This window comes from Ascaphus truei, chromosome 1 (assembly GCF_040206685.1).
Source record: "Ascaphus truei isolate aAscTru1 chromosome 1, aAscTru1.hap1, whole genome shotgun sequence".
NCBI classification, from domain to species: domain Eukaryota; kingdom Metazoa; phylum Chordata; class Amphibia; order Anura; family Ascaphidae; genus Ascaphus; species Ascaphus truei.
The window spans coordinates 48804095-48831176 of record NC_134483.1 but is presented as its reverse complement, the minus strand read 5'-3'; positions in this window follow the sequence as shown (position 1 = coordinate 48831176).

Genomic DNA, 27082 nt, shown 5'->3' with positions numbered 1-27082 from the left:
ACAGTGTTGTGCACCATCCCACTGTACTGTACTGTATACAGTACTGTGTTTCTTTAATAAAGGAGATGTTACTTAAAATGCTTCAACATTGTACTGTATTTGTAAATAAATGTTTTTGAACTGACTGCACCAATAAAAGAACATGTTGATTTGTCTTACTGTACTGTGCATTGTTTCCATTTGCTCCTTTGATAGTACTGTATAACAAAATACAGAGTAACAAATGTCGAGGCTTGCTGCACTGTTTTTTTACTGCCTGGTCGCGCAATTGGCGTGGGAACTAGGTCAATTGGCGTGGGAACTTCTGTTCTAGGGCACCTAGAAATAAAATTCATTTTGCCCCTAGATGTTAGGAACCCCCTCACTTGACCCCAACAGGGTCCCAGCAGTAATAGCAGCGAGAAAGGGTCACGCTGGCGAGGAGGGTCCTACCATTGAGCGTAATGGCGGAGAAAGCTTTGAACCGGCTAAGTCAGAATGAGCAGAAACCTGGAACCCACAACTCCGGTTCTGTTCAACCTAGAGGGCTCAGATTCGGTCACCATGTAGTCCTAGTTGCGGCAGGATTGCATGGCAAATTGCGACCCTCTCGTGGCAACAGAACGGAGTCAGGGTAATGGTGTAGTTCAGGTTTCTGCCATTGACTTGCATGGCAGAAAAAAAGCCACTTTGGTAATGTGCTTTTAAACTGTATTTTGGTATCTCCGGTTCCGGGGGTCGTGGAAGGCTGATATTTTGCCACTATGGCAAGGGTCCTTCCGCATGAGGACCAGGTGAATTTCAACCCGCTCAGACCCACAGAACGGATTATTTTACATTATATGCGCGCAATTGGCGTGGGAACTACTTAGGGCCCCGGTCAAGTTCACGGGCAATTGGCATGGGAACGTCTGTTCTAGGGCACCTAGAAATAAAATTCTTTTTGCCCATAGATGTTAGGCACTGTATACCACTGTACAGTATACTGTGGAAGACACATAATGAAACGATACTGAACATGTAGAATAAATGCATAGTTTTATTTATTCGGGTTTATTACACAGTATACTGTACGGCCGGAAAACATCAGCATACAGTACAATATTATCCATCGAAATCCCCCCATTAGCCATTTTCTTTTCTGAGGAAAAACAAAAAGAAAAGTTTTAATGTACAGTAATGGTCAGCCCCCTAAAGAAGTACCCAGCCAGCCCCCCAAAATAATACGGCAACAATACAGTACTCACCATAGAATTTCCCATTCAGCTGGTGCCGGCGCCGGTCCACTGCCAGTCCAGCTTTCTTCATCATCCACGTCGATAGTTTGCAGCGGGACTAGTCCACCTGTAGTCAGCAGGTGAGGCTGGAAATCGCTTCGGGACATGCAAGCTTCATCAAAACTGCACGCGAAATCCGACTCAGGCTCAGGGTTGTCACTGACAGTGGGACCGTCATTGGAAGCCGGTGCTGGTGCTGGTGCTGGTGCATTGCTTGGCAGCGACTGTCGCTTCTTAGTTGGTTTTAACACGACCCTTCGCCTTTTGCCGCCTCCATGATCATAGATACGGGAAAAATCCGGTGACACACACCAATACCCTCCAACAAATTGGGGCTCAATACGGTGAAAACAGGGATCGCTACATAACCTTTTCCTTACTGCACGCTTCCACGTATGAGGAGTTGGCGAAAATTTGTAAAAGTCATAGTTTTCGATAAAATACTGATAAATTTGAGCAACTGTTGCCATCTTATCATCTGTTGCATTAATCGCGGCCCATATCAAATACGCGTAACTTCTGTCAGGTTTTTGGAAAGCGGGCTGCACTTGAACACTCATGGCGGGTGGGTCTCTGGAGAATAGTGTAACAGAAACTGAAACTGGTCTTTGTCTTTCTTTAATATGAAAAGCCTAAATTGATACATTTTTGCAACTCTTCCTTCAGTCTCAAGGCCAAGGCCAAGTTACAATAGCACACTGTGGTACAGTATCTTTTTTAAACGAAACACCTGCAAGCCGACACATTACTGATTCGGCGCATTACAATTCATGAATTTCTGCCATCTGGCGGACACACGAAGCATTGCAGCCTATTAAAATCCGAACCATTATCAATAAACGCATCAGCCGGGCATGACCCATGGCTGGGAACGCAAGGTGAACGCGGCATGCGCCAGGTGAACAGCGTCGAATTCCAGGAACCAGCCAGGGACAAACCGGTGATTTGTTAGAATAAAAGCTGCCGCAGCAGTAGCCCCTTCTTTTTCAAGGGACCAAAAGTAATTGGACAATTGACTCAAAAGCTGTTTCATGGACAGGTATAGGCTATTCCTTCGTTAATTCATCATCAATTAAGTAGGTAAAAGGTCTGGAGTTGATTCCAGGTGTGGCATTCGCATTTGGAAGCTGTTGCTGTTAACCCACAACATGCGGTCAAAGGAGCACTCCATGCAAGTGAAACAGGGCATCCTTAGGCTGCAAAAAAAATCCATCAAAGAAATAGCAGGAACATTAGGAGTGGCCAAATCAACAGTTTGGTACATTCTGAGAAAAAAAGAACGCACTGGTGAGCTCTGCAACACAACAAAGCCTGGACGTCCACGGAAGACAACAGTGGTGGATGATCATAGGATCCTTTCCATGGTAAAGATAAACCCCTTCACAACATCCAGCCAATGGAAGAACACTCTCCAGGAGTTAGGCATATCATTATCCAAGTCTACAATAAAAAGAAGACTTCATGAGAGCAAATACAAAGGATTCACCACAAGGTGCAAACCATTCATAAGCCTCAAGAATAGAAAGGCCAAATTAGACTTTGCCAAACAATATCTAACAAAGCCTGCCCAGTTCTGGAACAGCATTCTTTGGACATATGAAACTAATATCAACCTGTACCAGAATGATGGGAAGAAAAAAGTATGGAGAAGGCTTGGAACGGCTCATGATCCGAAGCATACCACATCATCTGTAGAACACGGTGGAGGCAGTGTAATGGCATGGGCATGCTTGGCATACAATGGTACTGGGTCACAAGTGTTTATTGATGATGTGACAGAAGACAGAAGCAGCCGGATGAATTCTGAAGTGTATAGGGATATATTGTCTGCTCAGATTCAGCCAAATTCAGCGAAGTTGATTGGACGGTGCTTCACTTTACAGATGGACAATGACCCAAAACATACTGCGAAAGCAACCCAGGAGTTTTTTAAGGCAAAGAAGTGGAATATTCTGCGATGGCCGTGTCAATCACCTGATCTCAACTCAATTGAGCATGCATTTCACTTGCTGAAGAGAAAACTTAAGGCAGAAAGACCCACGAACAAACAACAACTGAAGACAGCTGCAGAAAAGGCCTGGCAAAGCATCACAAAGGAGGAACCCCAGCGTTTGGTGATGTCCATGTGTTCCAGACTTCAAGCAGTCATTGCCTGCAAAGGATTCTCAACAAAGAATTAAAAATGAACATTTTATTTATGATTGTGTTAATTTGTCCAATTACATTTGAGCCCCTGAAATAAGGGGGCTGTGTATGAAAATGGTTGCAATGCCTAAACGTTTCAGATGATATTTTTGATCAACCCCTTGAATTAAAGCTGAAAGTCTGCACTTCTATTGCATCTCAGTTGCTTAATTTCAAATCCATTGTGGTTGCGTACAGAGCCAAAATTATAAAAATTGTGTCAGTGTCCGATTATTTCCGGACCTAACTGTACATGTAGCCAGGTCCCCTCTGGCTCCCCGGTTTCCCCTTTCTCCCTCACTCACCTTCGCTGCTGTAGAGGATGCTGCGGGTCTGAGTGCGTCGCCGGGAGCTCCCGGCGAAATCAGCAACAGGGCGTCGCCATCTTGTTTGCGTTCGCGCATGCACAGGAGTTCGCACACATGCAGTGTAGCCCACGGAGTAGCGCCGGCCATGTTAGGGTTGGCATGGGAGTTCACGTGTCAGCGGCGGCCATTACAGATAGAGCCTGCGCAGAGGAGTGCAGCGGTGGCCATTACAGGATCGCGCATGTGCAGTAGCGATCGTGCATGCGGTCCCACTGTTAAAGAGGTCTGCAATGGACTACAAGTCCCAGGAAGCTTAGAGGCAGAGATACACCTGATGCCACAGCAGCCAATAGGGCTTACAGCTTTCCCTGAGAGAAAAGATACATTGTTGTGTGCTGCAGTCAGTAAAAGCAGTTGAAGCTGGGTCACAGACAGGGGAGGATGGGTATGTGTAGAGAGCAAGTGCTCATACACTAGGCCAGACATCCCCTTAGGCCCCAGATAGGCTCCAATCACCTCAGCTTGTGGTTACTACAGGGACTCCCCTTAGATAGGGACAGGGTCCTGTAGGACCCAGACAAGTGAGGGTACAGCCAGGATACGTGAATCTCCTGGCATTGCTGTGAATGTGAATCACTCTCTGCGGCTGCAGAGATAAGAGGCTTTCCAAAGGTGGATCACTCCATGTGGGAGCCACCCATATCCAGGCAGAGTTTCAGGACGTCGCAGAGGAGATCGCAGAGCGGCGGATCCTTTGTGAAGTATCTGCAGCCCAAGGTGCTGGAGCACTGGGGCATGTATTTTATTTTACGTGCACCAACATACCGGTACATCAGGCGCTGATCCCGCCTATAGGTTTTGGGTCTCTTTGTGGACTTGTGGGACTCTGGGTACACGGTGTTGAGGGAGGAATAAGGTGTGGGGATAAAGGCCCTGTGAGAAGATGGTAGTTGTGCTTAGTGCTGTTATAGAGGGACACTGTTATTATTGCTGATGTATGTGTTATGTTATATTCTGCATATATTAAACTGTTATACTTGGACTCAAGTGTATGTGTTCATTTGAATGTGTCCTGCGAGGGACAACTCCCGCTCTGCTGGGAGCCATCGCAGGTGGAGGCGCTTCACCTTATAGTATTGTTTTGTTCCAGAGGATACACCCCAGGCTCTCTCTGGCGGAGGCTCAGGCCTCCTGTGAGCCTAACAGGTAAAGCACCACATGGGTAATACATATAGATCTCCTCACATGCAACCTATCTGCGATTGGGGGGGGAGGAAATATGCGTTACATACATATAATTTAATCTAGTGTGTGTGAGATGCTTGGTGTGTGTGTGTGTGTGTGTGTGTGAGTTTGTGAGTGTGTGAGATGCTGGGTGTGTGTGTGTGATGCTGCTTCTCCCCTCTATCTTTTCTCTCACACACCCTGTCTCTTCTTCAGTGGCCCAATCAATGTGCCGTGAAGCCGTCTTCTCTGCGCTGCAGAAGACTTCATTCCCATTCATTTTAATGGAATTGAACTGTTCTGGATGATGGCTTCATAGAAATATTGAATAAGTGGCCCTGCCCCATTTCACACGTTTGTGCTGCCCCATTGCTCTTGCTCTCTCTTCTCTTTTCGTCAAAACCCAATTCTGACTTATTCTGAAGCCAGAGTTACGTGTGATGTGTGAATAGCCCCAGATAGCTTTAACTCAGCCCTCTTTCCAAAGCACACCAAGTCCTGCTATATTTTCTTCACTTTATTAGGAAAGTAGCAGTAAATACAGGCACTTGTGGATGCTATGTAGTTGTGAGTTTGTAGTTAAGGACAGGTAAAAAGAGATGGCCTTGCCATAGGAGTGTAACATGAAGGTACTCACTCAGCCAGAGTCAGGAATGAAAAGGAAGTGTGGGGGAATCTAGGTAACAGGAATAGTCTTGGGACAGACTATGGGCCTCATGCAGTAAGCAGCGCAAAGGCACTTTTCGCCCGTTTTGCGCCAACAATGCATACCCCGATTTAGTAAGGGGCGAAAACTTGGCGAAAAGCAAAAAAAAGGCCAAGTTTTTTGGCGGTTTTTTTTTCTCGCCGTCGGCACGGCGAAAAGGCACTTTGCGCCTCAACTAGCCATGTTTTGAAACCCGCTCAATTCTAGTATTGACGAGTAGCTTTGCGCCACTCTAGAATTGAGATTTTCACGGCAATCCGTCTCGCTCAAAAAAGTTGACAAGTTGCTGGGGAGAGGCTGGGATGAGCGGCAGAACGTCACTTAGAAAAAATCAGACCTTTTTCCACCAATAAAAATACCAGTTTTCCAAATCAATACATCACCTTGCATATGAAAACTACAATATTATATAGCCACATTAAAAAAATTTACATTGTATACATGATGCCTAAAATCTATGCACCATGTACACTCTGCCAATCAATGTTAACAATAAAATATTCCAAACAAAATACCATTAAATCCAAACAAGTATACTATTTAAACCAAGCAAGTCACCATAAATCAATTAGCATTCATTAATCAAATCTCAAAACAATTAAAATACCATCCATAACAATTACACAATTAACTATTTCAATCTTTAAAACAAGTTACCATCAGACAAAATATAAGTACCAAAAAGAATACAATATACAAAAGCAAGCCTCACCATGACCTAAAGTACAACATACAACACCAAAAATTACATCTATCTAATTCCAAAATACATTTGTGACAGGGTAAACAAAAGCCACCAGTTATATGCCTGGAAAACCTATGTCTAGTCTGCAGTGCAGCACTGACTAGGTTAACTTCAGCTGGGAACCTCAGGATAATTAGTTGGATCCCAGCTGCCTAATCAAGGTGTGTTAAAACCCAGGCTGTAGACAGATGGAGGCTGTCTGTTGAGGAGTGAGGAGTAAGCTGCTAAAGAGATTGCTAAAGAGATTCCTGATACAAAGGTCTGATTAGAAAATTAGATGAATTGTGAACTGTCTGTCCCCTGCATAGAAAAGGGCAACTGCCATATACACTGTCTGCTAAAGAGAAACTGTTTTTGTTTGTCTGCTGAAGAAAAGCCATTTTCCTTTTGTTGCTGGCGAAAAGCTATTTTTGTTTTGTGTGCTGTATATTTTTTCAAGGCTAAATAAATAAGCCTTGTCCAGAAACCCGCGTGTGTAGTTGCATGTACCCTGCAACAACATTACACACACATTTATGCATAGCAGCATAGCCACAAACATTTTAAAGACAGCAAAACAAGCATTTCCTACCAAACCATTTCTCACCCTGTATGTATATGTAGCGCTGTTTCCTGTTGAATACAGTATGCTACCAATGCTGTCTAACCTGTGGGGCTCGCAGGGTCTAAGCCTTCGCCACGGAGAGCCTGGGGACAATAAGTTTATGTACGGGTAAGCTCTTACCAAGTGCAGCGCCTCCACCTTTGATGGCTCCCAGCAGAGCGGGAGTGGTTCCTCACAGGACAATAATGCAATACTACGCACACAGCATATAAAAGAAACAGTGGCTTTACTTCTGGTAACCATAACCATGCATGTCATTCATTTACGTATCACTTTACTAGGAGACACAATAGCTACCGCGTCTCGCAGGACGCGACCCTTCACCGTGTACCCACACCGTGTCCAATTCCCCCACACCACAACCCCACCCCCAAAGTAAGGTATGTGTGTGTGTGTGACTGCGCAGCCACTTATGTACTGATTTATAGTTGGTGCACTTATGAATGTTACCTGCCGAGCGCTCCTGCGCTCGGGCCTGCAAACAGACTTCGCAAAGGATCCGACGACTCAGATGTGATGGTGGTACCTTCCGGGGCGATGCCACCCGGTTGGTTGCTGCTGTGCTGGAAGAGGTCTGGTCCCAAACCTCTGTGATGATGCAGCGACAGTCTCTGGGTCTTGACACTTCCCTCGCTAATGTGACAGGTTCCTATTCTAGGGCATGTCCCTACTTTAACTCTATACTGACTGTGACCCAGGGCGTAACTGGGCCTGGGGGTATCGGGGGGCTGGTGTAGAGGCTACTTGCCTCTCTACACGCAGAGCTCCTACCTCTTCCCCTTCCTGGTCTTCTCTCCTAACGTGCTCCCCTGCGCAACCTCCTATATCACTTCCTAACGCAATCCTGTAGCCCTATTGGCTCCCTGGCGTCACCTGGTCTCACTGAAGCTCCTGTGACTTGTAGTCCCCTACTCTACGCCTCCTCTGATTGGTCCGTGCTTCGCAGGCTACCGCAACCCCTGCTGCGCATGCGCGACCTCTCCTCTGTCGCCGTCACCAACGGGGCTCACGGCGCATGCGCGAGTACCGAAAATGGCGGCGCCCTGAACACTCGGGCCGCAGCGGAGCCTCCGGTGCACCGGAGCGCTCCCTGCACACTCTGCAACCTTCCCTTATTCTCCTATTGCAGCGGAGATATGGGTGAGCCTGAGGGACCTGGCTACATCCTCCCCCCCGTGGAATCCAACGACCCCGCTTGGAACATCATAACAATAACGTTGCACACAGGTTATATAATAAAAATGCATGAAATACGTACAACGATACATATCACACTCTATATAAGATTATACATTTCACTGAACATAACGATAACAGATTTCACTCTATTGCGAGCCCACTGCTGAGACTCATAATGTGGTGCCCCGAACTGATTATAGGTCATCCTCATTGGAGGCTGCCCGACTCTCTGACTCCTTTGGAGCTGTTCTTCGGTCACTCCCTCGGGAGAATGACTGCTATAGTCCTGAGGCTCAGCCTCTTCCCTTGAGGGGATTACAGTCTCTGCGCGGTCATTGGAAGGCACAAAACATGGACTTTGTGGGTCCAAAGATGAATTCTCGGGAGCCACCGTATTAGGCGTTTGGTTACCGAGCCCTTTACCTGTAGCTCCTCCGGGAGATGCTTGTCGAGTTCGAGGGCCCCTTTGAGAGGGCCCCTCTTGGATCTTCAGAGGTGGTATCATTATCAGTCTCTAGACCAACCTCACACGGTTTTGGTTCCCTGTCCAATGGAGTAGCTGATATCTCTGGTTCATCCTCTCCCACTTGTGGAATAGGAAGCAAATGGTTCCTGTGCCATACCTTTACCCGGCCCTCGGAGTCCTTGATACGGTAGACCGGGAGGCCAGGCATCTGAGACTCTACTTCATAGACACCTTCTCGCCACCGGTCAGCTAGCTTATGTTTTCCCGGTACTCCCAAGTTGCGGAGAAGTACAGCATCACCAGGGCGAATGTCCCGGTGTTTGACCTTGCGGTCGTAGCGTTTCTTATTTCCAGCATGCAATTTCTCCGTGGACTTTTCGGCTTGCTGATAGGCCTGTTGCAAATTCTCTTGCAGCCGCTTCACATACTTGAAATGATTGGTGTTGTGAACTCCATCCGTGGAGACCCTCAGTCGTATATCCACCGGCAGTCGGGCTTCTCTCCCGAACATCAGGAAGTAGGGAGAGAATCCAGTAGATTCATGTCTAGTAAGCGTGTACTAACGTTTCTACGTGTCGGCTCCACTCTGTCTTTTGCACGCCAGTTAGGGTCCCCAACATGTCTAGCAGGGTACGATTGAACCATTCGGGCAGGGCATCTCCTTCAGGGTGGTACGGAGTGGTTCGTGATTTAGTGATATTCAAAATCTTTAACAACTCTCAAATTAATTTGCTCTCAAAGTCTCTACCTTGATCAGAATGTAGTCTGTTGGGAAGGCCGTAGTGTATGAAGTATTTCTCCCACAGGACCTTGGCTACCGTGATGGCTTTCTGGTCCTTTGTCGGGAAGGCTTGGGCATATCTGGTGTAATGATCTGTGATGACCAGTACGTTACATATTCCCCGGCTGTCAGGGTCTCCTAGACCTCCTGCCTTGCCATAGTTCTTCTTTGTCCACTGGGTGTGCTGCTGTCTTCTGTTTCCTCTGGGTTCCTCTGTCTGCCTGTCTGTCTTCTTGTTGCTCCTGTCTCTGTCCTTTATAGCTTTTGATTCTTGGTTGGTTCAATTGCCTTTGCTTGAAGTCAGACTCCTATTGCACATGCCTCTGATCCTGATCTGTTTTCTGTACCTGTACCTGTACCTGTATTATAGAAGTCTGTTCACAGTAAAAGCCCTTGCTGGTAATCTGGCTTGTCCCTGTTTGTTCCTGTTCTCAGTCCCTGCCCCCAGACCTGTCCTTGCTCCCCTGTCCTGTTCCAGTCTCCTCGTTGCTGACCTCTGCTTGTTACCTGACTTCGCTACCTGCCGCCTGCCTTGGACCTATGCTTGTTTCCTGACTGCGCTGTCTGCCGCCTGCCTTGGACCCCTGCTTGTGACCCCTACTACGCTCGTGCTGTTCCGGCCACCGAGATCCTACCTGCCACAGAAGTCTCCCATGACAGAAAGCAAAGGCAACTTCTGGACCTCGCTGGAACAGATTCTTCTTCTGCCTGCACCCTTTCCGGCCTGCTGCAGCAGACCACATCCGCATGGTTGAAGATAAGTACTTTCGGTTTTTTTTTTGGAAATCCCAGTTGGGAAGGTTTTTTTTTTGCTGCTAAGTGTTCTGCGAGAATTATTGCGTTCATAACGAAAAAACATTTTTTGCTGAGGCTAGAACTGTTACTGCAGAGACTAGTGCACCTTTCTTTGAGATTTTTCTTTTGTGCAGTGCCTGGGTTAACCCTTGCAGTACCTGTTGCCACCTTTTAGACTCTGACTTTTCATTCCCTGGACAAGGCTTGTCTCTGCATCCCTGGTTGGACCACTGCTGTTCACAGGGTTCCCATTTCAAAAGACAAGAGTGCTTCCATTATTTTGTTACTGCATACTGTGATTTTTCCTGCAATCTGTAGTTCTTCCTATGATTGGTTCTAAGGTTTCAGGTTTACCTGCAAGTTCCCCTAAAGTTTGTTTCTCTGCAACATATGATATCCCTACGCCTGATATCAAAGGTTTCAGATTTAACTGCAGGGTTCTCTGTCTGATATCCCTATGCCTGATATCTAAAGTTTCAGATTTAACTGCAGGGTTCTCTGTCTGATAATCCTATGTCCGATGTCAAAAGTTTCAGATCTAACTGCAAGTTTTCTCTGTATTAGTTTCCTGCTGTCTATGATATTTCTATGAAGATTGAGTGAGGGGTATAAGCCCCCAATCAGGTCTCAGCTGTCCCAAGCATGAGGATTGATAGCAGCCTTAATGTTTGTAATCCATGTGCTGTAGAGCATACATAAGTGCTGGGGAGACTCTATCAGACAATCTGGACAAGGTATAATAGTACCAATAATGCTGAAGGGTTACTCAAAGCTCTATATATACCATAGAGGTATTTAGCAAATCCCCAGCAGAAAACAAAGGTACATAGCTTACATGCCAGTGTCAGTCTCCCTTCGCAGCACAGCTCTGTATCAGCTGGATGCGTGCATCACGCTGGGTGTAATGAAGAAGGAGGGAGGTCCCGGAGGTCCAATGACGGTGCACTGCTCAACAAACAACGGGGGCTGCAGCCAGTTGAATTAAAAAAGGTTTATTAAGTGGTCAAGGTGAAGTACATGGTGACTTTGACGCGTTTCAGGACATAACGTCCCTTTATCAAAAAGTTTTTTTTACCTCCGGGACCTCCCTCCTTCTATGATATTTCTATGCCTGATATCTAAGGTTTCAGATTTAACTGCATGTTTCTCTGTATGATATCCCTACGCCTGATATCTAAAGTTTCAGATTTAACTGCAAGGTTCTGTCTGATATTCCTATGTCTGATGTCAAAAGTTTCAGATCTAACTGCAAGTTTTCTCTGTAGTAATTTCCTGCTGTCTATGATTTTTCTATGCCTGATTTCTAAAGTTTCAGATTTAAACTGCAGGGTTTCTCTGTCTATGTTTTTTCCTTGCATTTATAAATCTCTTTGACTGATGCTAAAGTCTCAAAATGTCAGCTCTCCTATCTTGTGTCTCTCTGTGTCTAATATTCCTGTTGTTCATTCTAATGCTTCTGTTTTAAAAACACATTTCCTCTTTACTGGTTTCTTGGGAAGTGTGGTTTCCCCATGTCTGAAATTATGGCTCCCACTCAAACAGTCTTGAGCAGTAAATGTGAACACAGTCCCACTGATTCTTCAGAACTTCTCAAAGCAAGGAAGAAGAAGAAAAAGAAGGGAGGTATTACTGTGGAAGTTGCAGAAGGAATTAAGAATGAAAATTTAACCTCAGAGTCTGCATTTAATGAAAGAGATATGCTGCAGTTTAAGGCAACTCACAGATGTATCCCAAGAATAGTGGAAGAAAAGAAAAATGCCCTAACTCAGACGCTTCAAGCTGCACAGAAAGCGATTGATTGTCTTTATGAACGTTTAGATAAGGAGCAAGAAGCCAAGGCTGCACTACAAAACTGTCTATCCTCAGCAATTGCTAAGTGTGTTCTCCAGGAGAAAGAAAAAGAGCAGTTGGAGAGGGACAGGGTGATCCTGTCAAGTAAGCTGGAGAAGGCATACGCTGATTCTGTCCATGTCCAGAGTTTAATGGATGAAGCTTACTCAGCGCTGGAGACCTCTCAGAAAGGAGTTCACAGGCTTAATACAGAGCTTAAAGTCTCCCAGGAGGAGGGTTGCTATTTTACAACAGAGATACGTTCTATAAGAGACGCCCCCGAAGAGTTAAATAGTAGGTTTGAAACTATAAACCGAATGAGTAAGAACTTCTTTGTCCAAGCCAGTGAAGGAGATAAAGGACTCCATGAATTAGAAGAGAAGAGACTATTGATAGAAGAAAAGTCAAGGATGCAATTACACTGGAAAAAGCAGAGAGTGACTTGGAAAAAGAAAAGTATCAGTTGGAGAATGACAGGTTGATCTTGTCAAGTAAGCTGGAGAAGGCTTATGCGGATAATGCCCAGTACCAGAGTTTCATGGCTCAAGTTAGCGCAGCACTGGAAGCATCTCAGAAAGAGGTTCACAGGCTTACTACAGAGCTGGAAGCCTCTAAGGAGAAGAGTTGCCACTTAAACACAGAACTATGCTCATTGAGAGAGATCTTCGGAGGGTTAAATAGCAGTTTTGAAACTGTAACCCAAGAGTGCAAGAATCTCCATGTCCAAGTTAGCGAAGGAGATAAGAAACTCCATGAATTAGGAGAGGAGAAGAAACAGTTGGCCCAGGAAAAGCTAGACGTGCAGACAGCACTGCAGAATGCAGAGATAGTGCTGCAAGAAGAACGTGTCTCGCTGGAGCAGCGCACACAAGCAGAAAATATGCTGCAGAGTCAGCTGCAAGAATTGCGTACACATCTGCAGGACACGAAGGAGAGATGGGTGAAGGCTGAGGAAAAATAGCGAGTTCTGCAGGAAGAAAGTTTCCAGACTGCCTACAAAATAAAGATAAATGTCACATGTCATTTTGGAAGACTCATGTATGTTTGATATGAGTCTTAATTGTTGTTAACTATTCAAATCTGTCGCTGTTATGCTATCTGATTACCATACTTAATGTAAGCCAATGGAACTCTAGCATAGCGTATAAATAGTCTCCTAGTACTTGTCAGATTACACTCCTGATGAAACCGCAATGCGGAGAAACGCGTAGAGTGAATCCTGATGAGAGAAGACCACTTTAGGATCGGAGTCCCCCAGAGCAGATGACGTCACTTCCGGTTTCCGGTTTGGGTGAGACGCATCAGTGAAACGCACGCCGAGGCGGAGGGGGGACTGATACAGCTGCCTTGCACTGAGATCCGATATGTGATCAAAACGCTTGTATTCTTTTAACACATTGTGAGTGTATTGTACTTTCACTTACAATTTTAATAGAATTTTGCACAGTCTGCACTATGTCCGTTTCCTTATTTGTTACCTAAGGTCCTCAGCATCCACCCACGTACACAGACCCACTTATACCACGGGCAGACGGGCTGTCCCTGAAAGATACCTTTATGGGAACATTACTCACCATACACTTGTGAGTACATAGCACACTGCACTTTTAATTTTTATTTATTAATATCACAATACTGCACCATCAGAAAATTTCTTCTGTTTTACATGATTTTGCGCTTCCCGATGATCTTCACCCCTTCCACGTCCACGGGATCAAGAGAACTACCCCCCACTGGGTTAAGCTGCATTCGCATGTGTTTGTATTAGTATCACTTAATTATTATTTATACACTTGTTTATATAGGGATGTAATTCTTGAGCGCCACATTGATATATATTTTTTCAACTTGCAGATCGCTGAGCTCAAGACACAGCTTGCCAAAAAGGAGGAGAGAGAGAAGGTGTCCGTCTGTCAAGTGGCTGGCCTGACACAGCGCTATGAGGTCAAAATGGCCGAGGCCTGCAAATTATTGGACCACACAGCCCGTGATAAGGTCCGACTGCAGCTGGAGCTGGACAATGCCCGGGAGGAGTACCGGCAGCTGCAGATCAGAAATGAAGAAAATTAAACATATTTAAGCCTTACTCTGAGTCAGCTGGGAGATATGGAGTCGCGACTCAACTCCAAAGAAGCCAAACTGACAACTGCATTGAGTGGGAAAAGAAGTGCAGAAGGACAGCTTCAAGAGCTGAAAACTCAAATAGCTGGTCTTAATGAGAATTTAGGTGATACCACGAAACGGCAGTCACAAGAGGAGACCATGGAGCGTGAATTCTATGTTCTCACTTACCCATGTGAAAAGTTTGCACCCGTCCTTGATGCCCACATTGCTGATGTCCATGTCTCTGCAATGGAGTTGAACGTATCCATTGGGAAGTTCCAGATTCCCAAACTAAAAGAGATATATTGGTCACAAAAAGAGACCACGGAAAGTTAATATGTCCCCTCTGCCGCATGTGAAGAGCCTGATGTATTTGTTCCCGATGCCCCTGCTATGATGTTAGACGGATCCCTGGTGAAGTTCCTTGCTATGCCTAATGTTCTTGATGCCGATGCCAACGCTCTTGTGATGAGGATAAATGCACCTCTCACAGATTTCCCATCAGCACTTGACGTACACATTAAGTTGGCCTTCCATCAGGGACACCCTGCTAAACCTGGAGGGTTGTCAGGAGGATTTACTGGCTCCTCTGCTCCCGCTGTGAAGACAAGCGCACGTTCTTCCGTTTATCTACGAATTTCTGATGCATCTGCTGCTGAGCCTGTGACTTACTATGCAAAGTCAAGCTTACTGCCCACAGATTCTCTGGCATTTGGGTTGATGCATCCTGACATTAAACTGTTCCGAGAGAGAATTGAATTCCTCTGTCGGCTTTCTGATGGACTTTTTCAGTCTGTGGAGTACTCTCTGCCCGCTGACAAACCACCAGAGGTGGGTCACCTTGAGTCCACTTTTCATCAAGGCCTCTGGGAAGAGCCTGGAGGATCGTCCGGAGTACGCTCTTGAGAGGGGGGAGTAATGTCAGGGTCTCCTAGACCTCCTGCCTTGCCATAGTTCTTCTTTGTCCACTGGGTGTGCTGCTGTCTTCTGTTTCCCCTGGGTTCCTCTGTCTGCCTGTCTGTCTTCTTGTTGCTCCTGTCTCTGTCCTTTATAGCTTTTGCTTCCTGGTTGGTTCAATTGCCTTTGCTTGAAGTCAGACTCCTATTGCACATGCCTCTGATCCTGATCTGTTTTCTGTACCTGTACCTGTACCTGTATTATAGAAGTCTGTTCACAGTAAAAGCCCTTGCTGGTAATCTGGCTTGTCCCTGTTTGTTCCTGTTCTCAGTCCCTGCCCCCAGACCTGTCCTTGCTCCCCTGTCCTGTTCCAGTCTCCTCGTTGCTGACCTCTGCTTGTTACCTGACTTCACTACCTGCCGCCTGCCTCGGACCACTGCTTGTTACCTGACTTCGCTACCTGACGCCTGCCTCGGACCTCTGCTTGTTTCCTGACTGCGCTGTCTGCCGCCTGCCGTGGACCCCTGCTTGTGACCCCTACTACGCTCGTGCTGTTCCGGCCACCGAGATCCTACCCGCCACAGGAGTCTCCCGTGACACCGGCTATTCGGCTCAATAAACAGGAAGTCCATACATACTAAATCCATGGGGCCCGAGATTTTCAGATATCCCATTGGGGCTGCTCTTGTGGGAAGCGTCTTGCGTTGAATACACCTGCTGCATCGTCAACAATGACGTTCCACCGCCTCTCTCATTTTTGGCCAGAAGGACCTATTTCTCACGAGCCCAAAGGTTTTATCGATGCCGAGATGACCATGTTCATCATGTAGTGACCTTAGTACCAAGTGTTGTAGTATCTTAGGGAGGACCAGTTGTCGCCTACTTGGATGATTATGATAATGCTCGACTCTATACAGTAGATTATCACGCATCTCGAACTTGTCTGCTTCCCTCATAAGGATGCCCACCACATCATTAGGGGCGTGCTTCAGCAGGTCTGTACGATTTTTCTGGATAGCGTAGCGTATAGTGCCAGCTATCGAGTCACGAACCTGATATCGTACCATATCTCTCCAGGATATAATTTTGTCAGGAGTAATGTGCATTCCGCTGGGGTCACAGTACGCAGCCGGGATGGCTTTGGATGCACACCCTAGAGAGTCCGCCACTTGATCATCAGTTCAGAGAACGCACTTGATCATCAACGATTGCCGCAGTACAGCACATGGCCCGCATCCCGGGTCCGGGAATCTCCTCCCATTGGTCATTGTCTGGGGTGGCGTCCAGCCCCGGTCTTCGGGATAGGGCATCGGCTCCCACATTCAGGGGACCAGGTTTGTATTTCAGGGTGAAATTATAGCTGAAGAGCGCTGCCAACCAACGATGGCCAGCTGCGTCCAGTTTAGCTGAAGTCATAATGTACGTAAGGGGGTTATTGTCTGTACGCACTTCGAAAGCAACTCCATAGAGGTAGTCGTGGAGCTTGTCCACTATGGCCCATTTTAAGGTGAGAAATTCTAACTTATGTACCGGATAGTTTTGTTCGCTGGGCGTCAGACTACGACTGATGTAGGCTACTGGCCGAACCCCCGCTGGGTGCTTCTGATGTAACACCGCCCCTAGTCCATTGAGGCTCGCGTCCACATGTAGGATATAGGGCTGCTCTGGATCAGCATAGGCTAACACTGGGGACGCCGTCAAACTCTGTTTTAGCCCAGAAAGGCCTGCTCACACTCAGGAGTCCACTTGTCACCAAATGATTGCCGGGCGGGGGTCGCCGTACGCCCAGTGTCCTCCGGATATATTTTAAGGAGATTGTTGAGTGGTTTTGCACAACGGGAATACCCCTCCACGAACCGACGATAGTACCCTCAGAACCCCAGGAAGGAGCGCAGCTCTACAACATTATTGGGTCGCGGCCAGTTTACTACGCTTACTTCTATCTTGGCTGGGTCAGTGGCTATTCCGTCGGCGGACACGATATGTCCCACATAGGTCACTGAGGTTCTACAGAATCGGCATTTGTCCAAGGACAACTTGAGTCCTTCTTTGGCGAGGAGTCTTGTCTCATGTTCCTCCAAAGTTCTTCCAAAGACGATAATGCCGTCCAGATACACTAAACATTCTCTTGGATTCATATCTCCCAACGTTTTTTCCATTAGTCTTTGTAAGGTGGCTGGTGCCCCACAAATGCCCTGCGGCATACGGGTAAACTGATAGAACCCCAACGGACAGATGAAAGCAGTTTTCTCTTGATCCTCAGAGCTCATGGGCACTTGATAGTATCCAGATCTTAGATCCAACACACTGAACCATTGACTTCCATTGACAGCATTCAGTATTTCTTCTATGCGGGGAAGATTATACTGATCGGGAATCGTGCGATTATTCAAGGTCCCATAATCCACACACAGTCTCACAGTCCCATTCTTCTTCCTCATCACCACAATGGGGGACGCGTAGGGCTTCTTGACTCTGTGACAATCCCGGCCTTTTCGATCTCATGGATCACAGCCCACGCACATCATCAACATCCCTAGGGGCAATGCGCCGGGAGCGCTCACGAAAGGGAGTCGTATCATTCAGGCGAATAGTATGCTGGGCACTGCGACTGCACCCCACATCCATCTCACCAGTAGAGAAAACTTTGCGTTGATCCTCCAACTTGCCCCTTAGTCTCTCTCTCCACTCATCGGGCAGTCCGGACCACCCGAAGTCAAAGTCTAGACCTCCGTTGGAGTCTCGGGCTCGAGCAGAGTTGACGTGGAAGGGTTCTTCTACTTAGCTGACCGGATAGATTCGACCCAATTTCTGTCCAGCATCTATAGCCATGATGAAAGGGGACAGATTCTGCACCGACACATAAGTTCGACAAGGGATGGCGGATGCCCAATCCCGAATCTCAGGTAGTATTCGGTACCCTCTTCAGATGTCCTCTTCGGGAGTGCTCTCCAAGGAGGAGAGATGCTCGGTGTCTTCGCGATCGGTATATGAACACCAGGCGGGCACCCGCTGTACTCCTCCTGGCGGAATTTCAGTCAGGCCAGCTCAACCGCAGAATAACAGTCCATAACTCTCAGGGCTAAGGGCTGTGGAGTCTTCGTTCACCTTGATAAGTTGTAGCTGAAGACTAGACATGGGCAATTCATTGGTCTCTTGTAGATAGGCTCGGATGACGGCCCGCACAATGACGGCGTTAGTCCCTAGGATAATTGGGTATTTGGGTAGGTCCTTGGGTTCCGGACACACGAGGGCATCCACTTCCATGGGGTGGGATTTCCCAGTGTTGAACTGTTGAATCTCCAAAGACACCGTTACGATACCGTCGATAGGGTAGTCATCACTGCTGAGGCCCCTCCCTTTAATATGTTCAGCCGTCTTCAGCGGCCTTTTCTGAAGATGCTGATCATAGAATCCTCGATATATGATGGACACTTGTGATCCCGTGTCCAGCAAGGCCGAGGAATAGATACCATCCACTAACACACGTATGAGGGCTACCGGTCCCATTCGAGTGTTCCAATTAAGGGGAGAATCATCATCACCGATAGGGGTTGGGACTGGGTCATTGGCAGCCAGGAGCTCTTGGGGTGCCGGGGACTCCGAGACCTTCCCGTCGGCGGTGTATACCCCACAGACCATAGCACTTGGGGGATGGGCTCCGGTCGCGGCGTTCTCCCACCCAGAAATCATAGGAGAGATGCCCTTTTCTTCCACACTTGTAGCACGCCAGGTCACGGGACGGCGTACGACGGTTGTAGGGGGGAGAGGCCCTCCGGAGTACTTTGGTCGCTCCATAACAATCCGGGGTGTCCACTAGCTCCCTTATTCTTGAGGGTTGAGGATCCTTTAGGTTTCTGAGGAGAATGAAGCAAATAGATGAGCCTCGTGTTCCTTAACTTGTTGTAATAACCTTGTGAATGTAAGGGGGCTCCCTCGGGTGAGGTTATCACGAATCATGTTGGCAATGGGGTGAGTGGAGCTGGAACCCCGCAGGTACTGTTTAGGAAGATACTCATCCATCTTGGAGGCCACAACGAATTTGTGATGAAGCAGGGGTCCCAACGCTATCTGCACTCGATGGATAAAGGCCAACAATTCCTCCCTTCCTTTTGGGTGATGGCATATTACTTGGCCCACAGGGCCCCATCGTCTTCTTCCACTCCATAGGCCTCTAGCAAGAATTCCACGATCATCTGGGAGGTTAAGTCAGGGTGTTGCTCCCAGTGGATACTGACTAGAGTCGAAGCTGGGGGTCTCAAACACTCCATGATGCGTTGACGTTTGACAGCGTCGGTGCATGACCATTCCTCCATTACACCCCGGGTGTGCGCTTTCCAAGATTCTATCCCATCCTCTCCCGTGGGGATGGGCAGGGTTCCAGAGAAGGCTTTCAGTTTCCTGTAATTTTGAGAGTGCGAGGCCAGGGTTAGCGCTTCGACTAAGGACGGTAGACTGGGCGGGGAAGCCAGCTGGCTTATTTTTTCCGTAAGCTTTTGTAACATATCCCTACACAGTTTCGCTTCCTCTGACGCACTGGAGCCAGGACAACTGAACTCCGACCGGCAACTACCGGATTTACTTTCGGGGTAGGTAACTGGTACCGGTGTATGACACTCTCCTTGGGGCCTTCGGTTGGTGTGTCCCTTAGGGGTTAGATGAATGGGCTTCCGCCTGGTGGGGAGTTAGGGAGCTGAAGGTACTGGGGGGGCGGCCGGCTCCAGAACAACTAGGTCTCTACGACAGTCCACGAGCAAGGCATTCCACTTAGAATCTTTGTCTATTAGGACATCCACCAGGCGAGCTTTAGAAAATCCTGGTAATTGCCTTAGAGCAGTTTGCAACGTCTCTAACGGTAAGGCCATAGGTACTTGACTTACGGCTACCACGCGGCGGGCGTGTGCATCTGCCGCGCCCAGTCGCGCACGCTTTGACGCGAGGGGAGAGTCATTCTTAACAGATATTTGTGGAAATTTTAATCCTTGGGCACCCCAGGTCTTAATCTCAGCAGCGCCTCCAATATAGCCCTGTTTCCTGTTGAATACAGTATGCTACCAAAATTGTCTAACCTGTGGGGCTCGCAGGGCCTAAGCCTCCGCCACAGAGAGCCTGGGTGCGATAAGTTTATGTACGGGTAAGCTCTTACCAAGTGCAGCGCCTCCACCTGTGATGGCTCCCAGCAGAGCGGGAGTGGTTCCTCACAGGACAATAATACAATACTACGCACACAGCATATAAAAGAAACAGTGGCTTTACTTCTGGTAACCATAACCATGCATGTCATTCATTTACGTATAACTCTACTAGGAGACACAATAGCTAACGCGCCTCGCAGGATGCGACCCTTCACCGTGTACCCACACCGTGTCCAATTCCCCCACACCACAAGCCCACCCCCAAAGTAAGGTATGTGTGTGTGTGACTGCGCAGCCACTTATGTACTGATTTATAGTTGGTGCACTTATGAATGTTACCTGCCGAGCGCTCCTGCGCTCGGGCCTGCAAACAGACTTCGCAAAGGATCCGACGACTCAGATGTGATGGTGGTACCTTCCGGGGCGATCCCACCCGGTTGGTTGCTGCTGTGCTGGAAGAGGTCTGGTCCCAAACCTCTGTGATGATGCCGCGACAGTCTCTGGGTCTTGACACTTCCCTCATTAATTTGACAGGTTCATATTCTAGGGCATGTCCCTACTTTAACTCTATACTGACTGTGACTCAGGGCGTAACTGGGCCTGGGGGTATCAGGGCCTGGTGTAGAGGCTACTTGCCTCTCTACATGCAGAGCTCCTACCTCTTCCCCTTCCCGAGCTTCTCTCCTAACGTGCTCCCCTGCGCAACCTCCTATATCACTTCCTAACGCAATCCTGTCGCCCTATTGGTTCCCTAGCATCACCTGGTATTACTGAGGTTCCTGGGACTTGTAGTCCCCTACTCTACGCCTCCTCTGATTGGTCCGTGCTTCGCAGGCTACCGCAACCCCTGCTGCGCATGCGCGACCTCTCCTCTGTCGCCGTCACCAACGGGGCTCACGGCGCATGCGCGAGTACCGAAAATGGCGGCGCCCTAAACACTCGGGCCGCCGCGGAGCCTCCGCTGCACCGGAGCGCTCCCTGCACACTCTGCAACCTTCCCTTATTCTCCCATTGCTGCAGAGATAAGGGTGAGCCTGAGGGACCTGGCTACATCTATATTGATCTATACATACATACATACATACATCCATACATACATACAGTGGCAAGAAATGATCTTTAAAAAAAAATATATGACATGTTAAAAAAATCATATGGTTCCCACGTCCCTGATTGGGCCGTGAAAACCATGTGATTGTGGGGGGAAAAAAATAATTTTGATGATGTCATTTAAAGGCAATGACGCCAGCCAATCAGAATGGCTGTGCTTCAATGGCCTTTAAGATGACGTCATGAAAAGAAAGATGGCCGGCCTCACATGGTACGGTAGCGAATCAGAGCGTGGGAACTACATCCCAACTTTGATTGGCTCTAGTACCATGTGACAGGCTTTAAATGACGTCACATCTGTTCTCCCCAAAGCCTCTGTCACATGGTCTACTAGAGTCAATCAGAGTTTTATTAGAGCATGTTTTTGATAACCCTTGATGTATTTAATGTATAGGACATGTTTATTTTTTTTACATACAGGGTTGTTTCCTCAGGTCCGCAGAGACCACCTGGTGGACCATGGCGCCTGGCGGGGACCACAAGCAGGCCTCCAGACCCTGTTTGAAACATGGTGCTGGGCTACTGTAGGTCTGTGAGGTGACCCGTCAAGCCCACCGGGGAATCCCGTGGGCCTGGGGTATTAACACAGTATGTCAAATAATAAATCATGTATTTATGGGGGGGCACAGGGGGTGGGTTATGTATTTAATAAATATAATGATGTTTATTGTGGGGCTGTGTATTGTTTTTATTGTGGGTTCTGGGGGTGAGGGAAGGGGGTATTGGTCCCAAGGGTATGTGGGTAGGCCTCCCGGCTGGGTAGTGTGTGAGGGTGGTTAGGCCTCACGGGGTGGGGGGGTAGTGGGGGAGGGTATGTAGGCCTCGCGAGTGGTGGGTGAGGGTGGGTTAACCCCTTAATGACTATAGCGGTTAATAACCGCTATGGTGATTAAGGGGTTAGGGGACATTACATTGGCTGTTTTTATTCTTGTTCATGTTTTGCAGCATCGGAGGGGGCATGGACGGTGATGAAGATGAGGATGGCCTTCATCGTGGCAGCCGGACATGGGTGAGTGCTATATGTATTTATTGTAGTTATTGTTCTTTATGTATTTTAAATGGGCAAATTCACTATTATCCATATGTGGATAATATTAATTTTGCACATTACTATACTGTATGTGTTAAGGGTGGTGTATTTATGTGTTGTAATTTTTTTTGGGGTGCACTGAATTGGTACTGCAGGCCTGCGGGGAACACCCGAGGGCCACCGCCGGCCTTTAGTATCATTGCTGTGCATCCCAAAAATGTGATATATGTAATGGGGGTATAGGGGTTGTTGGAGGCACAGGGGGTGTATGTTGTTATTGCAATGTTTATTGGGGGCAATTGTGGCTATGGGGCAATTTGTGGCTCAGGGACCCCCTACTTCCTGGGTTACAGGCCCCGGTTTGGTGCATCGGTGCCAGTGTCGCCGCCATCTTTATAGCGGGCACGTCGCGTATGGGACGCTATAAAGATGGCGATGACACTGGCACCCGATGACCTGTAACTCGGGAAGCAGGGGGTCCCTGATCCACAAATCAATGCGGTTCAGCTCAGGGGACCCCCTGCTCACAGAACACTATTATTAAAAATATATTCATGCTGCTTCGTTACCATAGCACATAGCCACAAAGAGACAAAATAGGAAAAAACCTGGCGCTTACCTTAAGCTTAATATATGAGGTGTGCTTACAATGTGGCAGTAAGTTAAACCACGGCTCTATGACAGATGCTTTGAGCCAGCATGGAATTCCCCTCTGCTGCAACCCCAGGGAAGGGTTAATCCGGAACCCTTTCAAAAATATAGAGACATACAAGCAATGGGGGAGCGTGGGATTAGAAAAACATTTAAGAATTAAAAACAGTAAAATACAATAAAATTATTGTGGTTATAACAATATTGCTGGGGGTTGGTGAAAATATTAAATACACTTACACGGCCATGTGCAAGTAAACACGATGGTGTGACTGGAATTGCTTAAAGAAACCACACCATCGTGTTTACTTGCACATGGCCGTGTAAGTGTATTTAATATTTTCACCAACCCCCAGCAATATTGTTATAACCACAATAATTTTATTGTATTTTACTGTTTTTAATTCTTAAATGTTTTTCTAATCCCACGCTCCCCCATTGCTTGTATGTCTCTACATAGCCACAAAGGTAAGGAATGGTTGTTTATTGATATGGGTGTTTTACTCATAGTGTAGATGTGCAGAGGGTCTCCGGAGCTGAACCGCTTTGGTTTTAGGTCCGGGGACCCCCTGCTTCCCGAGATACAGGCCACTTTATGGGGTGCCGGTATCCCTCTGCTTTGTTTACATTCCGCGGTCACGTGATCGGGACATTTAAATGCAGAGGGATACCGGCACCTCATAACGGGGCCTGTATCTCGGGAAGCAGGGGGTCCCCGGACCTGAAACCAATGTGGTGCACATGAAACCCTGCACATGTACACTATGAATAAAATTGTTTTTAAAATCATTTTTAATGTGCCGATGTTTGCGCCGAGAGAGCGGCGTATCTCTCTCTGCTGCAGACACATCTCGGCAGGGGACAGCTTCTCGCCAGGCAGACTGTCTCGCCACCAGTAACTCGCCATCTTGTCAAATGGTGGTGGCGAATTGATTCGCCAGGGATTCGGCCCTTCCTGCATACAGCGAGGGCAGCACGCCAAAAACATGGCGAATTCAAACCCCTGGCGAATACAATTTTCCGCTGCTTAGTGCATAGACCCCTATCTGTCAGCAAAACAGGGGGGAGGGCAGAATAGCTCATTCTCAGCTAGGAGAATAGGAGGTTGCAGGCAACCAACACTGACTAGGGCTGTGTAAACAACATGTAACAATAATGTTGCCTTTCACATGCAGCTGGCTGCTGGGACAGGGAAAATAACAGGCAGCTAAACTAGGGAGACATGAATCCTATGAGCTGCAAAGGAAGGCAGAGAAATATGGAATGCCCTTCCAGGACATGATTCATAACAGGACTTCTAGTGCTCTACGGTGTTTATAAGGTAAGTACCTCTGGGATCATCTGGGAGTTTGGGAGAAATTAGAGAAAAGGTTCCGGGACCACGGGAAGGGGAACAGAGAGACAGGTGTATCAGAGTGTTTATATATAGAGTATTTATTTGGGGCACTTCACAAATTAAACCTTTTATCCTAGTTGCTTCCCCCCCTCTTAATGGGTGAGATTTATTCTACTTAATTGCTCTTTTATTTATTGGGGTTTAATTTAAACCAAACAGACCTTCCACATATTATCAGTAAATAGCAAGCTGGGGCACTATTGAAAATAACCAAAGGCTGCCAGAGGGGGGCAGTAGGCCTATTGCTCCCTCCCCATTTAACTTGGTCGTTATTATACATCATTTCTGTCTTTCAAAAGGATGTTATGTACTGATTTGGGGTTTTAAAGGCTTAGGAGAATTTGAAAGCATGGATCCTTTTTTTGGGAACCTGATTTCATCCCAAAAGTCACTCTGTTACCCCATTGCCAGGGGAGCAATAAGTTGCAGACCCTACAGCGAACGAGTTGAAGGGACATTAGGTTTGCTAAATTTGAGGGACAAGCTTTGTTTTGCTTAATGGGTCATTCTCTTAAGACTTTTTTTTCCCCATAGGATTGCTCTTAGTGACAACATGGAGGAGGATACTGGAATGCTCGTGAGCATAAACTTTTATTCCTTAACATTTTTGATGGGGTGTAAACATGTACAGAAATATTTTTTTTTATAATATATTAAAAAGAATACCTACCCTATAAATCCTAGAGATATATTAAGCCACAACCTAAATATTAATCCAAACACTGGTCTTTATATTCTAAGTAATATATGCATCCTAATTAGGAAATCATTTTATTATCCAGTTGATATTTACATATAATTATTTTATAATTGATTCTTATCAGAGTGTTGTTACAGGAGGAATCTGCAAAGCACGAAAACACATTATAAACCACGATAAAGTTTAAACTGCCCTATAAAAGATATTCCAGAAGATGCAAAAACTGTAAAAACATAACGTAAATACGTTGCATAGCTAAGTGCTCCCACTATATTACAGCTCCTGAATACATACTCTGCTAAAACAAGGGCTAACTGTTCCTTTCTCTTTATAGTCACCACAACTGGAGGAGATTGTGTCTAGTAAGTAATTCACATACTTTGTTGAATGGCCATGGAAATGAATCCTCACGAAACGGTAGGGAAATGAAATCTATCTCACCCTGAGCCGGAAGTCCTGAATATTCCTGGAACCTTTGAGATTATGAGACGTTAAATGAATAAATAGTAAAACACATGATAGAATGTCCCCCCACCAGGTAAAAGTGTGTGTGTTGTGATTAATGGTGTGTATGTTGTGATTGTGTGTGCGAGTGCATGTGCACAATTGTATCAAATTATCAGTGCAATTCAGGCTCAAGAAAGGTCATCAAAAGCAAAAAAGTAAGTACAAACTGCCCACATCCCACACAGTCCGACAACTCAAATGAATGCGGTTTGACTGTACTGTCTGACTGTTCTTACAATGGGGGATTTTTTTCTTTTAGTAAACCAGGTGCTACTTTTGTGCAAGGCATCCATCTTTATAACATCCGCTCCCATGCATGTCTCTGTGTACCAGGTGCAATACATCATACTGTGACATCATACACTGTGTTCAAGAGCCTTTATTTTATTTTTCACTGGGGGGGGGGGGGGGGATGGATCTTTAAGAAAGGTGTTTTTTTTTAAACTACAGTAGTTCACTCTCTCCAATATTAATGTATGCGTATTGTTCTACTTAAACTAATGTAAAACATTTTTCTTCTTTCCCCTAATGTGTTTCACAATTTATTTCCCACCCCTCTCCCTTGTCTATCCCTTTCCTGCAATGTCTTTCCCAGCTCCTTCCCCCCTCATATGGCTTCCCCCTTCCCCCCCCCTCATGTCTCTCTTTTCATCCCAGAACGTCTTTCTCCCCCCTAACATCTTTCTCTTTCCTCCATCAGCATCTCTTTCTGTGGATGCAGTAGTGAAGTGCAGAGGTAAGGAGTAATACACCGACCTTGGCCTGGGATGCAGGGGTAATTAGGTCCAGTTCTGGGGTTGCGGCAGGCAGGGTAGTCAGGTACAAGCAGAAGTTCAAACACAGGCAGACAAATCACAAAAACAAAGGCAGCGTTCAAGGGGGAACAGAGTACTTTGCACAAGAAAAGACAGAGAGCAACTGCCTGCTATTTAAAGACCAGAAGCAGCTGCTGGCGACAGAGGACCAGAGAGAGGCTGACTTCCTGTCAGCAGCTATCTTAGGTGTAGCAATATATGACCTGGTCCGTCGGCCATCTTGGTATCTAGACATCCCTTATACCTCTTCCCCCTAATATCATTCCTCTCCCTCCTCTAGCAGTTACTGTATTTCTGTCAGCTCTTCCCCCATTATGTCTCTCTCCTCCCAGCATTTCTCTCTCCTCTCCCCCAGCATGTCTTTCATTCTCCTCCTAGCATGTCTTTCTCTCTCCTCTCCCCCAGCACATCTTTCTATCTCCTCTCCACCAGCACGTCTTTCTCTCTCCTCACCCCCCAGCATGACTTTCACTCTCCTCCAGCAAGTCTTTCTCCTCCCCACAGTGTCTTTCTCTCTCCTCCCCACCATGTCTTTCTCTCTCCTCCCCCCGCATGTCTTTCTCTCTCCTCACCCCCAGCACGTCTTTCTCTCTCCTCTCCCCCAGCATGTCCTTCTCTCTCCTCTCCCCCAGCATGTCTTTCTCTCTCCTCTCCCCCAGC